General features: G+C 34.8%; 1 long non-coding RNA gene across 1 annotated transcript; it reads right to left on the bottom strand.

Moving 5' to 3' along the window:
• Window positions 1–4,811: 4,811 nt before the first annotated feature.
• On the bottom strand, window positions 4,812–7,005 carry LOC135134965 (uncharacterized). Its single transcript, XR_010281415.1, has 2 exons — window positions 6,933–7,005; window positions 4,812–6,868 (listed from the first exon to the last, which is right to left on the bottom strand). It is a non-coding gene; the product is annotated as an uncharacterized LOC135134965 (long non-coding RNA).
• Window positions 7,006–7,095: the final 90 nt, after the last annotated feature.

Genomic DNA, 7,095 nt, shown 5'->3' with positions numbered 1-7,095 from the left:
ATTTCAAAAGTATATCAGTAAACCCTGACTTAAAACTAAATAAGTATCATTTAACTGAAATTAATTCAATTAAATTATATGATTATTATAACAAGCGATCAAAAAAACTCTGATTACTTGTTGATTGTTTTTGTCACTAAAACGTGAGGTTATAACGAAGTGTTAATGTGTTTTTTTGAATAATAAATTTGCAACAACGATGAGAATGTTCACCATCGGCTTCGAAACGTTTCCTAGCCCGCGCCAGAACGAAACACGGAAATCCAAACGACAGATGTTTTAGCGACAGTGAAACTGGTCTAGTAGGTATGGTGGTGTGAGCTGAAATTTAATAATAGTGACACCAACAATTATTGCGCAAAAGAAAGGAGACATACAATTACGTATTCAATAGAATATACTTCTTCTTATTTTCTTAATGCTGCACGCAAACAAGTCGATATCAAGTGAATTACTCTCTCTTGTTAACCTAGCTACTACTACGGGGAAGAAGAACCCATAATTTGTTCTACGAAGTTGCATGAAGAAAATTGGATTATTTCATTTCTTAATATCCTCTGGGGACAATTGCGACCAAAAAATTCCAGTATTTCAGGACAGCACATTTTACCATTGAATAATCTATTAATTCATTCATTTTTATTTTTCAAGGCTCTCCATTGTTAAATGTTGTCTGATTAGTGGTAATTGTACTCCGATAATACATTTTCCGGGCGCAGTTTAGAATAAAAACATTGATGGAATCTTCCTGTTTCCAATACGTGTTGAATGCTTTAGATTTAGACTATAGACATTGTGTTGAATGTGTGCAAAACTAAGTTTAGGAGCAAATAATACACCGAAATCCCGGATTATAAAGACTTCTTTAATGAATATCCCATTAACATTATAATGGAAACGAATGACATTTCCTATTCTACAAAAAGAAAATTTGTAGCACTTGTCCGTCGTATTTTTCTGTGCAGCAGAGTGGAGGGTGTCTACGAAAATAATGGTTTTATGATTTTGCCTTTTCCAAACCTCTCGTTTGCGAAGAAAGAACATCTTAAAGCGTTTATGACTATGACTTCATAAGCATTTTAGGGCATCTAATAAGACGCATTATTTCTTGACCAGGTAGGCAAAGGAGGAGTCAAAGTCGTAAAACCACTGTATTTGCTGACGCCACTTACCTGAAAATCTTTGTAAATCCTCAAGAAATACGAGCATTTTAGAATGTAACATATTTTAGGATATCATTGATGAATAAATTAAACAGAAGTGGGCCACAGTGGCTGCCCTGAGGCACCCTTGATTAAACTAATATCGAATAATCTGAAAGGTAATTAACGATCTTACAAACTGCAACTTATTTGTAATAACACTGTTTATCCAGTTAACAAATAAATCATCGAAGTGCATTGTTTTTAATTTATACACTAAAATTTTGAGACTGATTCTATAGAAGGTCTTAGTGAAGTTTTCATAAATGAGACCCACCTGTTTATCTTCTTCGAGGGCATTAATGATACAATTTTGGTATCGTAACCGTGGTATAGTGGTCCAACTCTGACTTCGTTTTTATGGCACTGCAATCTCAATTACCGCAAGTATTAGGAACTCTATTGAAAATGTAAATAACCATGCCATAAATCATCTTAAAGGTTTACGGGCCCATACGGCCCTGTGTAGTGTACAGTTGGTTCCTTGATGGTTTATGACCGCTGGATTACTTGCGGGAGAGGCCTATTGTGGAAGACTTAACTCCTTCACAATAGGATACAGTCATAAAAACGAATCAGCAATTGGAGCACTATAACTGCTAACTGTGAATAAAATTTTAAAAACCCGCGAAAAATTTCTGGAGGAAAAAACAGTTTTAGGATCTGCCAGCCAGCACACGCGATACGCGTGTTTCGAGGCTTACTTACATCCCGCAAAGGAGGCAGCACGAACTAGGTGGAAATTGGTAATTGCAGCTACACATTCCCGTAGCAATGGCGTCACACCGTCTCCACCAAGCAATCTTGTGCTTTTATTTCTATAAGACTCCACCTTTCCCGAATTTATAACGACAACTGAATGAGTATTACAAATACAAGAAACGAAGCAACCAACAATAAATTACGCCACACTCTATCAACAACTTTAAACGACAAAGAATTTATAGGAGAATAAATTACGCGGAGTTACTGATTAAATCGAAATACATTCACGGATTTCTGAAACCCCACATCGCATACACAAAAAAAACAGATATTCAATACAATCAAAATCACAATAAGCTGGTCCCGGAAACGCTGCGCCCTAGAACACCGCCGTCGAGAATAAATGTTCAAATTCAAGCCGCAAAAAACAATTGCTAGAGAGTAATTCGACCAGAAGGAAACTATTACACTTGTAAGAAAATATGAAAGTCCCCCCCCCCCGTTTTTTCGAGTCCTTGACGATATTAGTTTGACTGATGGAAGTTTCAAAGTTCCTGCTCTCAAAACGGATCAACCTTTAAGATCAGTTTAAACGCCATAAATCAACTATTAACAATCTCGAGTGAGAAGCTAAGAAGTGTCTTGCATATAACACTTTCGTAAAAACATCCAGAACTTTTTATAATTTGATAAACAGAAGAGTAAAGTCTGCAGAAGTGAATTTCCTGACACGTGCTTTAGACGAACATTTAAAAATCTTAACATGAACTTTGAATTTACAAACAATCAAACAACAATAACACGTGCGACGTATCGCTAATTTTCTACACATTTCAGATTAGAAAATCATTAATAATACTTAATGGATTTCGCTTGCTGGAAGAAAACCGTGGTGCCGAACGCAAGTTACAATTTCACATTGTTTAAATAATTGCCCTTGTTTGAAGTTACAAACTAAATTTGCACTACTCTTATTTTCACCACGTGTTTACACTCACAACAAACAAGTAACCAAAAGACCCTTTTCAAATGCGATTTCGCGGCATTGTTTACTCTTTTTTCAGCGCGAAATTTTGATTCAAACCGGGACACCACACAACGAAGTAAATTTTGAGGGACTAGAAACTGCGGTCATTGAGTCTTGAGGAGGTGTTTTTTTTTGTGTCGAATAGTGAGAGACTGTGACCTATAAAGTGTCGCCACTATCGATCATCGTACCGACCTGTAAGTACCTTAGGTGGACCATGCATTCTGTTAAGCTTGCTACTCCGAGAACGTACCATGAAAACCGCCACCGTGTTCCCTTTTTTATACCCACACGCGCGGTACGTCAAACACCAATAAAAACCGATAAGCGTCGCCGGTCGTGCTACCGCTGCTGCGCGATCCCCCCTTTTGGTGTACCCTTTCCATCCGATTCCAGTTTCAGCGTCGCCGCCTCCACAGCATCCAAAGCAGCCCCGTGAAGTGAGGTACCGCCACTAGGGAGGTGGTAGGACGACCGTGGCCGAATTTTATTTTTTCTTTCGTTTTTTATAGCCTGGTAGATTCGGTGAAATGTATTTGGAAATTAATGTACCTACAGTTAACTACTGTATTGTGAATAGGTATTAAATAACTTTTATTCCAAAATTCTGGAAATTTGTATCCAGAAAAAGGTTAAATAATATGGTATTAAAAAATTAAATGATCTTAGTTAAAGTGAAAATACAAGAAATTAAAAATTTCATTAAGTAGATAATAAACAGAAATTCTAATTAATAACACCAACTGTACAAATTTTGCTAAAGTGAGTTTTGGCAGCAGGATTGCTACATATTTAAAAAAAAAAGTTCACAACGTCGTTAAAATATGTTATACCGAATTATCATACTTCACATAACTTCCAAAACGACTTTGAATTACTATTAATTTCTTATTCAGTACGTTTTATGTACTCGTCATAACATTCGTGGGTTTTCATTTTTCACAGAGCTCTTACAACAGAAAATTCCTGATATAATAAGAAGGCTCAACAGCCTCGTTTATATTTTTGTTCAAGAATACAGTATCCTAGCTTACTTATCAAAGTTCATAATAAATTGATACTCACAAATGTAGTGTTATTAAAACTGTGGCAATATTCCGAGAAAACTGCACTGTTTACATTTTAAGCGTTCAGTAGGAAGTCTACCATAACATGATATATGGAAGAATAGTGGTACCTATTGTTTATCCTGCATCAGAGGATAATTAAAATAAAGTTCGTAAGCCTGCTCCACTTGTACATTGATAGTTCTACCATCGATTGAGAATATACTGTCCACAAACATCACTGTTTATCAGGCGAATCTTTACAGGTATACTTATTGCCATATTTATTACTAATAAGTTTAACTTTTAATATTTAAAAACGGTTCACCCTCTTTGCAAAAAAATCAAATTAAATAATTTGTGGAAAATTTCAGAAAAAAGGACCTGGTAGACTATTCTTGTTTTTGTATCATCATTTGTATTACAAAAAACGCTGTATCACAATGAACATACATAAATATAATACTTAAATCAACGAAAGTTTTAGTATTGCATAAGAAGTTCAAAACTTTATTGTTGTTATCTTATCTTATTTTATTATTATGTCGATGAAATGATAAAGTCTACACAGTGGAGGCTGATAATAATCGCTCAGAAAACACCGGTAGACATAAAACATAACGCTAACATGAGTACCTACATAGGTATTCCTATATATTAGTCAGGTTAGGAAAGTTACACTATACAAGACATTAGAATACATTTGCTCCCTTCATGGTGGCAAGCATTTTTTGAAGTTGTTCCTCTAATTAATCCTTTCTAAAACCAACAGAGTAGATAAAGATGCTGCTAAATTTTCTTAATATAGTGGTATAATAAAAAAGTTGAACGTTTTAAAAAATCACCTCTATATATTGATGTTTAACATGGTCTTATGTTGATATAATCTAACTTATATTTTTTATATCTCATTGTAATAAATGTAGCAGGCGCGGATCCAGGGGGGGGGCAATGGGTGCAATTGCCCCCCCCTGACACACGACCGAGGTACTTTATTTTGACCAATTTCAAAATTTTGAAATCGCATTTCATTTTGTAAATACAGTACCTACAACCTCTATAATCCGAATTCACGATTATCCGAACATCCGGTAATCCGAACAGAGGCTATTTGAAGTCGATGCTTCATTAATCCGAACAAAAACTCTGCAATCCGAACTGAACTTGGAAACACGCATCTACTTGCAAAAATGACGCAAGATCTTTTTACATATGTTGTATGGAATATTCTGAAATTTTTAAAAATTGCCATATTTCAATGCACTGAATTAATAAACTAATTCTGGAAAAAAGGTTGAAGTTATCGAAGAAATGAGGCCCGAAATCTACAAGAAAAGCTATTTAGCTAGCTAAATTTCGAAAATCGTCGAAAATAGGTCAAAATTTGCATGAGGAACATTTCATTTTTGAAAATGTTTCCTAAAAATTCTGAAAAAATTCGAGGATATATGTATATCCCGACGTGCTGATTCCAAAAATATAGCATGTTAATGGTAACTGAGCAATATTTTCGAAAATTCGGTGTGAAATTCGGATTTTTCGAAATTTTTAAAAATTGCCGTAAGTATTTTAACTGGTCGAATCTGGAAAAATGGTTTAAGTTATCGAAGAAATGAAGCCAGAAATGACTTCTGAGGCCAAAAATCTACAAGAAAATGTATTTAGTTAAATTTCGAAAATCGTCGAGAATACATAATGGAAAATTTCATTTTTGAAAAATTCGTCTAAAAATTCTGAAAAATTTCAGGGTATAGATCCCGGCGTGTTGATTCCAAAAAGATAGCGTGTTTATGGTCATGGAGTAATATTTTTTTAGAATGTATCTATTATCCAATGTTGCTTAAGATTAAGAATTCTTTAATTTTGTTTAATAAAATTAAGGTTTATTTCTTGAAGTTTGTTTTCAACTGTGTATGAAGTTGTTATTCAATTTCCTTACAGATTTTTGGGAAAATCGCCGATCCGAACAAATCGTTAATCCGAACACACCTTTTTCCCAATTAATTCGGATTATCGAGGTTCTACTGTACACTATACGTGTAACGAAAACAACCAAATGTCACCCATGTTATGTGAAAAAGAGTATACTAGTTAAAATTTTGTAAATTTTTTGATTTAGAAAGAATATCTGGGAGATAGGTAAAATCTCACAAAAATTGCCCCCCCCCTAAACGAAATCCTGTATCCGCGCCTGAAATGTAGCAAACAAACATTTAAAAAAGCGAAGCAAAATCCAGCTAACTTCATCACAGTACATAACTTTCTGTCATCTATACATAAAAGTTATGTCGAACAAACTCTAGTAATTTACTACGTAAACAATGTTATTCTTTTTGAAGAGCTCAGCAAAAAACTAGTTTTAAAATAATAATAATGAGACTTTAAAGTGCTTGTTTTAAATATTAAGCAAACATCATCATGAGAATACAAAAAGGGTGGGGAATTCACATGTTGCAACGTCATTATCATTACACTTCGTCAGCTGTAATCTTTTGTGTCTCCCATTCTCTTTTGACTATTTTTTCTTGTTTTCAGACGTCGTAAAACCTATCTGGAAAATTTATGAATTCACTCTTGAGTGATAAAGGATGTGCCCTACATTGCGTTATTCAATCTGTCTAGGTTTTCTTCTAAAATTGTAATCGCATAGTTTCTATGAAGTCAATCTGATTCTTAATGTTCTCTCGCTTTAGCACCTTTTTAGCACGTTCATTTATAAGTGGAATGTCCTAAAGCTTTCACGAAACTTCAGCTACCCTTTTTTTGTTATCTTTAATCCAATTCCAGTCTTACTATAATCCTTCTAATTTCTCTAATCATGTGTATTTATAACAGTGCCTATGCTTTCGAAGTGGCGCCATCATGTGGTTCAGTGTCGAAACCCAACCCTGAAATGTCAATGTCAGTAATGTCAACAAACAAATAAACTCACTCTAAATTTTTTGGACTCACTATACCAGACCCCTGTACATTTCAGCTTTTACTAACCGACCTTTTCCGCCCCCCATCGAGCCGCCCATGTGCGCCGCACGCATGCGTTTAGGAACATTTCGATTTATACACAATGTCCATGCGGTTGCGCGTTTATTTCTGTCATCTTAGCGTAGTTTTTGGT

The sequence above is a fragment of the Zophobas morio genome, unplaced genomic scaffold (genome assembly GCF_036711695.1).
Source record: "Zophobas morio isolate AGI-343-1 ecotype UQ-CSIRO unplaced genomic scaffold, CSIRO_AGI_Zmor_V1 ptg000024l, whole genome shotgun sequence".
Classification (NCBI taxonomy): domain Eukaryota; kingdom Metazoa; phylum Arthropoda; class Insecta; order Coleoptera; family Tenebrionidae; genus Zophobas; species Zophobas morio.
This window is presented reverse-complemented; position numbering and strand designations above follow the sequence as displayed.